The sequence below is a fragment of the Thunnus thynnus genome, chromosome 10 (genome assembly GCF_963924715.1).
Source record: "Thunnus thynnus chromosome 10, fThuThy2.1, whole genome shotgun sequence".
In the NCBI taxonomy this organism is placed as follows: domain Eukaryota; kingdom Metazoa; phylum Chordata; class Actinopteri; order Scombriformes; family Scombridae; genus Thunnus; species Thunnus thynnus.
The window spans coordinates 2,998,555-3,007,107 of NC_089526.1; the positions used below are offsets into that span (position 1 = coordinate 2,998,555).

Here is an 8,553-nt window from a genome sequence, read left to right on the forward strand (position 1 = left end):
GTCAGCAACGATTTGCTACGTGAAGTTATAGTGGCGTCCTGAGCAGAGAATAAAGTCACACTCCCTCTGTGTGTGTGTGTGTGTGTGTGTGTGTGTGGTTATCTGAGCTTCTCTGTTCTTTGTTTTGGTAGCCGTGTCGGCATGTTAGTGTGTGTAAGTCCCTCCGTGTCCATTTCCAACATGGCAGCCATGTCAAATACTTTCCAAAAACATGTTCTGAGAACATTTGAGGCAATGCAGCAACAGAATCCGGATCTATATTTGATCAGCTCTGCCTAGTTTGACAGTTTCATCAAAGTTTCATGAGCTGTCTGTGTTTTTTTTTTCCAACTTTATTGAGTAAACGACACACACATTTGTTTTGGTCTGAGATGTTGGTGCCAACTTTAATATGCAGAGAAAGAAATGTGTATTTTACTTTGCACACAAACCAGATTTGGAAATGACTCTGCACCCGGTGGAATGAGCCTTGTTGACAGTTTCATCTCTTTATTTAGAGACAACAAGGCAATCATACAAGCCTTCCACAAAAAAGGATTTAATAATACTCTAAAAATACCTTTATTAGAAAAAGCACATGTGACTTTACTGCATGTGAACATACGGGCGTGATGTCACTCGTTGAATTCGCTTTGGAGCCGGTTTGAAACTCAGAGTTGCAGCTTATGGCTTATATATTATAGCTACTTTAGCTAAATTGTGCAGGGCAGGAATCATAATCAAATAACATTAAACTTAGTGAAATATTACGACAACAGTCCGACTCAGCGTGAGTCCCGGAGCCGAGGAGAACAGCAGGTGAGTCGATCAACGCCCACACGGCAGATATCAAAGCGGCTACAAGTCTTCAAATCTTATTAACGGAGCAATAATTTCCAAAATGACCACCAGCACACTGAGTAAAGGGTCTGAATTTAATGATTAAGACCATAATGACTCATTGAAACACATGAATGTCTCAGTATTTCCAGAGAGAAGTTGAGGCTTTATGAATCAGTTCGGATCTACATGCATGTTTTTAGATAATTTACACGTGATTTACGCACGTGTGATATTTACAAGTGATGATATAATAAACATTTTTAGTGCATACTGTAAACAAAACCAGAACATTTGTCTATAACATGATGATATTTAATTCACTAAATAGTTAAATTAATAGTGGATGTGACTTCCCGTCCGGTTTCACCTTTGTAGAGAAAGTTATTCTCTCCGTCTCGTCTGTATGCAGCACGTTGCTGCAGCTCTACAAGCATGAAAACACTGTTCACTAGGTGACAGCAGTGACACACGCTGTCTGGTCCTCCTTCTCCTCCTCCTCCTCTTCTTCCTCCTCCTCCTCCAAACCTCACCTACAGCAATTCAGAAAGCCTTTGTCCTCCTTGTCAGTAAAAACCCAAAAAGAGAAACGATGGGCTTTGTGATTCTGTGACAGGCTTCAAGGTGAGAAAAGCTGCTGCTGGTTAACTGTGTGAAGAGCTCTGATGACCTTTGACCTCCGTCTCCCCAGACACACCAGTTTAGAGCCTCTCTGGGGCTTTCATGCCTGTCTGGAGTAGAACAGAACTTAACTACTTGGTAAAAGCTGTCAAAAGCCTCCCAAAAAGCACTGTTGTGATGAATTACAGGTCAAAAGATGCCAAAACGTTGAGGTTAAAACAGCTTGTTGAAAAGCAATTTTTAAAATACGTCTCGGTTACATATTGCTAAGATAAAGATTAAGATTCATAACAGGTGAGAGCTTCAGGACTCATCACTGTCACTTGTTTAAAATTAATGAAATACATACAAACAAGAAAAAAAAATCAATGTGCAACGAGAGGAAAAAATCCTTGTAGGCTTATTGATTACATCTACCTAAATAAAATACATATACACATAAATATACAAGAAAAACAAAATCAGACTATTGAAAAAAACAAAATTAAAGCCTTTTTAAATCTTTAAGGAAGAAAAAATTTTAACCCACTGAGAAAAGTAGTTCCATAAATTTCCTTCCCTCGTCGAGCTCATGTGTAAAATTATATATTTGTGAAAATGTTATATCAATATCATAGTGTAAGATGCTGCAGCTACGACTGGTTATACACACAGAGCTGCGTTGTATGTTTATATATGTATGAAGAGAGCCGACCTTCTACTGAGGAACCATTGAAAGCATTCTCACCTACTGCATCACTTCCTGGTTTTGGTCATAGCAGAGCGGAAGAAAGACTGAACAGGATAGTGAGAAATCACTGGTGCCTCGCTGCCATCTTTGCTGAGTTTATACAATCAACGCTGCGTCTGTAGAGCATCCAGCATAACACAGCCTGTTCTCCCTCATGAAGTCAAGGAGAAGATACAGGAAGATTCGCTCAAGGACCCGAGGCAATCAGACCTCTAACCCTTAACATGTGATCATTCTGGATCACAAAGACCTGCTCTACTCTGCCTCTGATTGGCTAGTGCTCATTGCCTTCATTTGTTAGGTTTAGCCATGAGGAGTGAGATGGTTGGGTTAGGGTAAGAATATCATGATCAGAGCCAATCAGAGGCAGAGTCGGGGAGGGGCGGGTCTTCGCAGAACATTCCATCGCCATCCTAGGAAATGAAAACTCACTTGCAGTGTGAGGTGATATTTTTCTTTGGGATGCTGAGGACACTGCTGCTGCAAATAAGGCAAGAGAGGAATGCTCTCATCATGCAAATTCATAGGTTAATGTATTTATTTTGTTTTGTTTATTTTGTTTATTTCTAACATGACAATTGCACATTGTAGAGCTTTTAAACTTTATACAGCGTATTTAAACATTATACTCAAGAATTAAGTAAATGTGGTAGAAATTAATTTGATATTATCTGTGGTAATTACCAATAGACTAATCAATGTTTTAATCAGCGTTCTACGAGCTGCAGCACCAACAGTGTAAAATGGACTTTGCAGCAAATGAGGACCAAGCATAAAAACATAATCCAAAGTAGTATATAGTCGCTGTAACTTCATTATTCTTTTACCGTATGGATGATATGCTGTGTAAAAGTTAAAGTGCTAATATTACTTGAAGCAAAGAGGAAAAAATGAGAGGGAGACTGGAGGGGAACCAGATAAAAAATTTCAGAGGAGCTGGCTCTCTCTCTAACAATCAGGGTCGGTCAGTAATGGAGGAGATCCAGCGGAGCGTCCAATCTGATCCTGGCGCTGGCAGCTCCCAGCAACATTTGTTTGTCCAGGGAATGTATACGTGGTTTGGTGGTAAAGTACGTATTTGTAGTGGCCATCAGGTGTGAAAAGTCTTTTATCTAATTTACAGCTGAAGGAGATACTTCTGCCCGAACCGCCAGCACTCAGACTTGTTGACCCACACACAGAGATAACTGTCGAAGCAAACTGTCATGTTCTCTTATCAAGAGATAAGTGTTGAATCCACTTAATGCAGTTCTCTTAAATCATTCTTCAAGTGGAGATCAATGACAAGGAGACACTGACTGCTTACCTTAGCTGGATAGTAGGGATGTGCATAGAGTCAAGTATTTGTATTTGTATCTGTATTTGTTGAGGCAGCAAAAATTATTTGTATTTGTATTCAAATAAAAGTGGAAAGAGGCTTAAAAATCCTGTTTTTGTTTTTATTACGCTTTTAATTTTAGAAAATTAAAGTGTTACAATAAGTGTTCATGAAGCATGTGTCAGTAGCTCAGCTTTATCTCTGGGGAACACCCCCAACTCTGGGAGTGATGTCCAAATTAGGAAATGTGCGTCATGTAGCAGGTGGATGTGACTCCCCTCGTTAAGACCTGCTGATAGACGTCACAGCGGAGCAGAGGAGAGACATTGAGATAGTGATGTAACCGACCTGCACTCTGGTATTTGACATGGATTATTTTCCTTCCTGAAAATAAATCATTTTTGAAATATTTGTATGAAACAAATATTCCTAAAAAAAACACTATTTGTGTTTTGCCAAATAATGTATTTGTATTCGGACACACCCCTACTGGATAGCAGAGTCCAGGATACTGTCAGGGATGAGGGCGCAGCAGTTTGTCATTTCGGGAGGTCAGAAGCAGTCTCGAGTAGTCCAGTTTATTGTTGATGGAGCGGCCATTGGTGAGGAAGATTGATGGGAGAGTTGGTCGACTGGGGTTAGCCTTTAGCCTAGCTTGGATGCCGGCTCACTTGCTTGCCGCACTTCTGCTTCCTCGTGCACCACTTTCGGCTTCCCCCTTGGTGGTCGAACTCATGGGGCGATGCCAGTCATAGAAAGATCTGTACCTTGCGTTGGATATCATGTGGAAGGGAGAGTTCTGTAAACTTTGTTTAGGTCTGGTGGGAATCTGTAAACAACTAAAGGTGCCTCCCAAGGCCGTCAATGTATACCAGTGAACTTCTTTCCTTCCTCAGAATTCTCCACGGAGACTCTGCACACTCTCCGATGCTTGACTTCAACCAACCTCAGTCTATTGATAATTTATCCATCAATTTGGTCCTTCGAGACGGATTCCTGGATGTGCTTCTCGGCCCTCTCTCCAAGTTTAAAGTTACAAAATCCTTTTCCTGCTACGTTCAGAGATAAAGGCGCTTGCGGGCCTGGAGAGGGTCGGGAGCCCCACGGATTCCTTTGTGAGGTGAGAAGTTTGTCTCTTTAATCAACATTGAGTTGTTGTGAATTTGTAAGCCCAGCATCAAGCTATGTGGGTGAGAGTTTAGTGGTGATTTTAAACGGCTGTATCAGACTGGCAACCTTTGGGAGAGTGAAGGGAGGATAGGTGTGTCTACCTAGGTTAAAAGTGTGAGAAATAAGAACCTAAAAAAATAAAATAAAAATTTATGCTACAATAAAAAAAAAAAAAACACTAACAGTGTCTCAGTGAAATGAAAACCAGACAAGGGTAACCTCTCGGTGTCAACAAATTGTCTGAGGACTGGAAACCTAACGGTGACAACAAAAGTCTACACATTTCACTGATTGGACCAGTTGCTCGGGTGAACTCCATACAAACTGGTCAGCTGCAAGCCGAGGCAACGCCGATTGTCCGACGTATCACGTAGCCTCTTACGTCTCCGCTGTATTACCGTATATCACACAGTATATGCACAAGTACATTAGACTACCGTATATGACAGTTGTGGGTAACTTGTGATGACGGTAGGCATCACAAGGTCGTGGTATTGTGATTATCATCACAGTCCTATTTGGGGGGGAAATTTATCTTTATCATATGGTTAAGCTGTGGCCTAGTGTATCAATGAAAGGCTTGTGGTATTCTGCACATACAGGCTTAACTGCTTTAGGTGACCTGAATAATGTAAAGTAATTGAGTAGCTTCTCTTACTGATTTATTTTACAGGAGGAGGAACATGTGCAACAGTCCCCTCAGCCTGTGGCCTCCACTTCTAGGCCTTAGCATCTTCAATGAGATGTTAAGAAGAAGATGCTAACTCTGGTTTATCTGCTTTAGCATTTGAGTGTGACAGAACCATCAGTGTCGGCTGGCTGTCTCTGTCACTCTTTAGTATTTATTTATCAAGCCTTTTTATCTTTAAAACTGTCAGTTTTATATACAGTACTTTGCAAAGTTTGCTGCTTCTGTCTCTTCATGTTAATCTCAGACTGACTCCATGATGTTGAGATTAGAGCTCTGTGGGGGTTGAACCATCTGCTGCAGGACTCCTTGTTCCTCTTGTTGATGAAGATAGTTCTTTATGACTCTGGCTGGATGTTTGGGCTCGTTGTCGTGCTGCAGAATACATTTGGGAACCATCAGACGTCTCCCCGATGGTGTTGCATTATAGATAAGAATCTAAACATCTGAAGTGTCTCAAACTTTTGCACAGTGCTGTATATATATATCACAAATATCACAAATCACAAATTTGCCGCAGGGGGATTTATTATCTGTGCAGCAATACGGCTTCTTCTGTCTGTCCTCAGAGCCCCCGATTCAGATAAGGAAAAACTCCCCCGCAAAAAATGTGGAAAAAATGGAAGAAACCTCAGGAAGAGCAACAGAGGAGAGATCAGGACGGACAAACAGGAAATAGATGTTGTGTGAACAGAATGAATGAGGAGAGCAAAAATACAGGATGACAGAATAATAGATGGATTGATAACATAAAGAGTCAAGCAACTTCCAGAATAGGACCTGAGCCATGTGACCTCCATCACCATGGAAACCTGGACACACACACACACACACACACACACACACACACACACACACACACACACACACACACACACAGGGGAAGCAGAGAGAGACGGGGACATTTTATCTGTATCTATATGTCTGATTTGCCTTCTAAATTTTAATGTTTGTTTTTGCTTGCAACATTTTTTGTTCTTGTCCTGTGTGAACGAGATACCAGCACAAAGTGTTTCTGCTCTCATCGGACCATCCTGTATAAATATATAAGGTTATATATATATTATATAAGGTTGACTGAGTGAATGAATGAATGAAAATATTCCCTCTCTACCCTCTCCTTCCAGTCACACATCAAATCCGATACCAAATCCGCCTTTTTCCACCTCAAGAACATCTCCCGACTCCGGCCTTGATCCAAGCCTTCATCTCCAATCGTCTGGACTACTGCAATGGAGTCCTGTTCGGGGTTCCCAGTAAAACCCTGGACAGGTTCCAATATGTCCAGAACTCAGCTGCCAGGGTTCTTACCCACACCACTGAGGTCCTCGGACTCGGGGCTGTTCTCCGTCCTCCGCACCAGCCGACTCAATTTCGGAGACAGGAGGCTTCAGCGTGGCAGCCTCCCACCCTCTGGAACTCTCTCCCTTCCATAACGCTCCGACCCTGGACTCTTTCAAATCAGCCTTCAAAACCTGTTTGCTCAGGCTTTTGGCCCACAGTTAACCAGTTAACTTCTCAGTTGCTTATTATTTAAGCTCAGCTTAGTTTTCTTTTTTTTTTTCCTTTTTTGTAAAGCGTCCTTGGGTGTTTTGAAAGGCGCTATATAAATCTATTTTATTATTATTATCATTATTATTATTATTATTATTATTATTATTATTATTATTATAATGGCTGTTTCAACAACATTTCACTGTTGATATTTCAACCTGTTAGGACCTGCTTCAGCCAATTTTTGCTGAAAAGTCAAAAATATCATTGTTCTTGTGTGGTGAGAGGGTTTTTTTTTTCCACATTACATAATACTATATTAAAGGGGTATTACACACATGTAGTTTTAGCATTTAGTTATAGCATCTCTGTCTAGTTGGGGAACTCATGAGAAACAATGTTTCTAAAAAATAGTAAAAATTGAAGCAGCAGATGTTGAGATATCCTGAATTTGAGTCCAGTAGTAGGGTCAAATTTTAAAAACAATGGATCCTACATTACCCAAAATGCAACTCATAGCAGCTTTTCAATGCTAACATAACAGTAAAAGTACTTTTATTTTTTGTAAATTATATGTGCAGTTGCTTTGTTGTAGCCTCCTATAGACTGATTCTGGTTTATAGGGTTCATTGCATCAGCAGTTCTTTGCTTTTTGTCCAAGGAAAAATTGACTGAATGTGACATTGTCTCGTACGTCACACCCCCGAAGTACAAGACAGCGTCACGTTCACTCCAATCAGAAAATCTGTCGGCGGTCTGGAGAGTCCTGTTTCATTTTTCCAGACTGCCACAGACGCTGGAAATCCAGCTTTAACATAATGTTGCAATTAAATAAAAGAAAACGAGTGTTGCAGTTACACAAAATTTCTTCAATTTTTTTCCCATTAAAGGGTTTTTTTAGGGAGTTTTTGCTTGAATCAAGGCTCTAATGTTATATTGCTGTACAGATTGTAAAGCCCCCTGAGGCAGATTTATGATATTGGGCTATATAAATAAAACTGACTTGACTTGACACATAAGTGAAACAAGAACCGTCATGTTGTCGGTGAAGACAGCTCGGCTGTACGGACTAAAACCGAAGAATATGGCTGAAACACGTCTGATGGAAAAACATTCTGTCAGAGCTGAAAACATTTATTCCCAACATGCTCCCTTCATGTTAAAAACACACACAAGACATTCAACATAAAACTGAGCTATAAGACACAATCACAAACATTATTCATTTACATTTTGTCGTTTGGCAGACGCTTTTATCCACAATGACTAACAGTGAGGCGAGAAAATCAAGGTGATGCAAACGTTCAGTTGTGTGGGAGTGCTTAGATGACATTTGATTGACAGTTCCGGCCACGTAAACAAACAATCACTCAACTGTCTGCCATCTGACTCAAATATAGCTGAATTCTGATTGGTGCAGGGAATATGTGACATCTTCTTACATCCACTCTGTCAAAAACAGAAGAAGAGCTAAGAGGAAAAAAACTCAAATACAGAAATATCTCGTTTCAAACAACCATAATGTTATGTTCACGTAGCAACCCGTCACTCATAGGAAGAACTTGATTATGGAATGACATTTCATTTGCCCTTTAAAGCAGCATTTATCCTCTGATAGCATGATGAAGGAAGGTGAGATGTATTTTTAATGCTCCACAATAACTCCAGAGGAAAGCACATGCAGATGACGACAACTCTCCAACTAAACCTCAT

General features: G+C 40.5%; 1 long non-coding RNA gene across 1 annotated transcript; it reads right to left on the reverse strand.

Moving 5' to 3' along the window:
* Window positions 1-898: 898 nt before the first annotated feature.
* On the reverse strand, window positions 899-2,374 carry LOC137190551 (uncharacterized). The gene is made up of 2 exons (XR_010930233.1): window positions 2,168-2,374; window positions 899-1,550 (listed from the first exon to the last, which is right to left on the reverse strand). It is a non-coding gene; the product is annotated as an uncharacterized lncRNA (long non-coding RNA).
* Window positions 2,375-8,553: the final 6,179 nt, after the last annotated feature.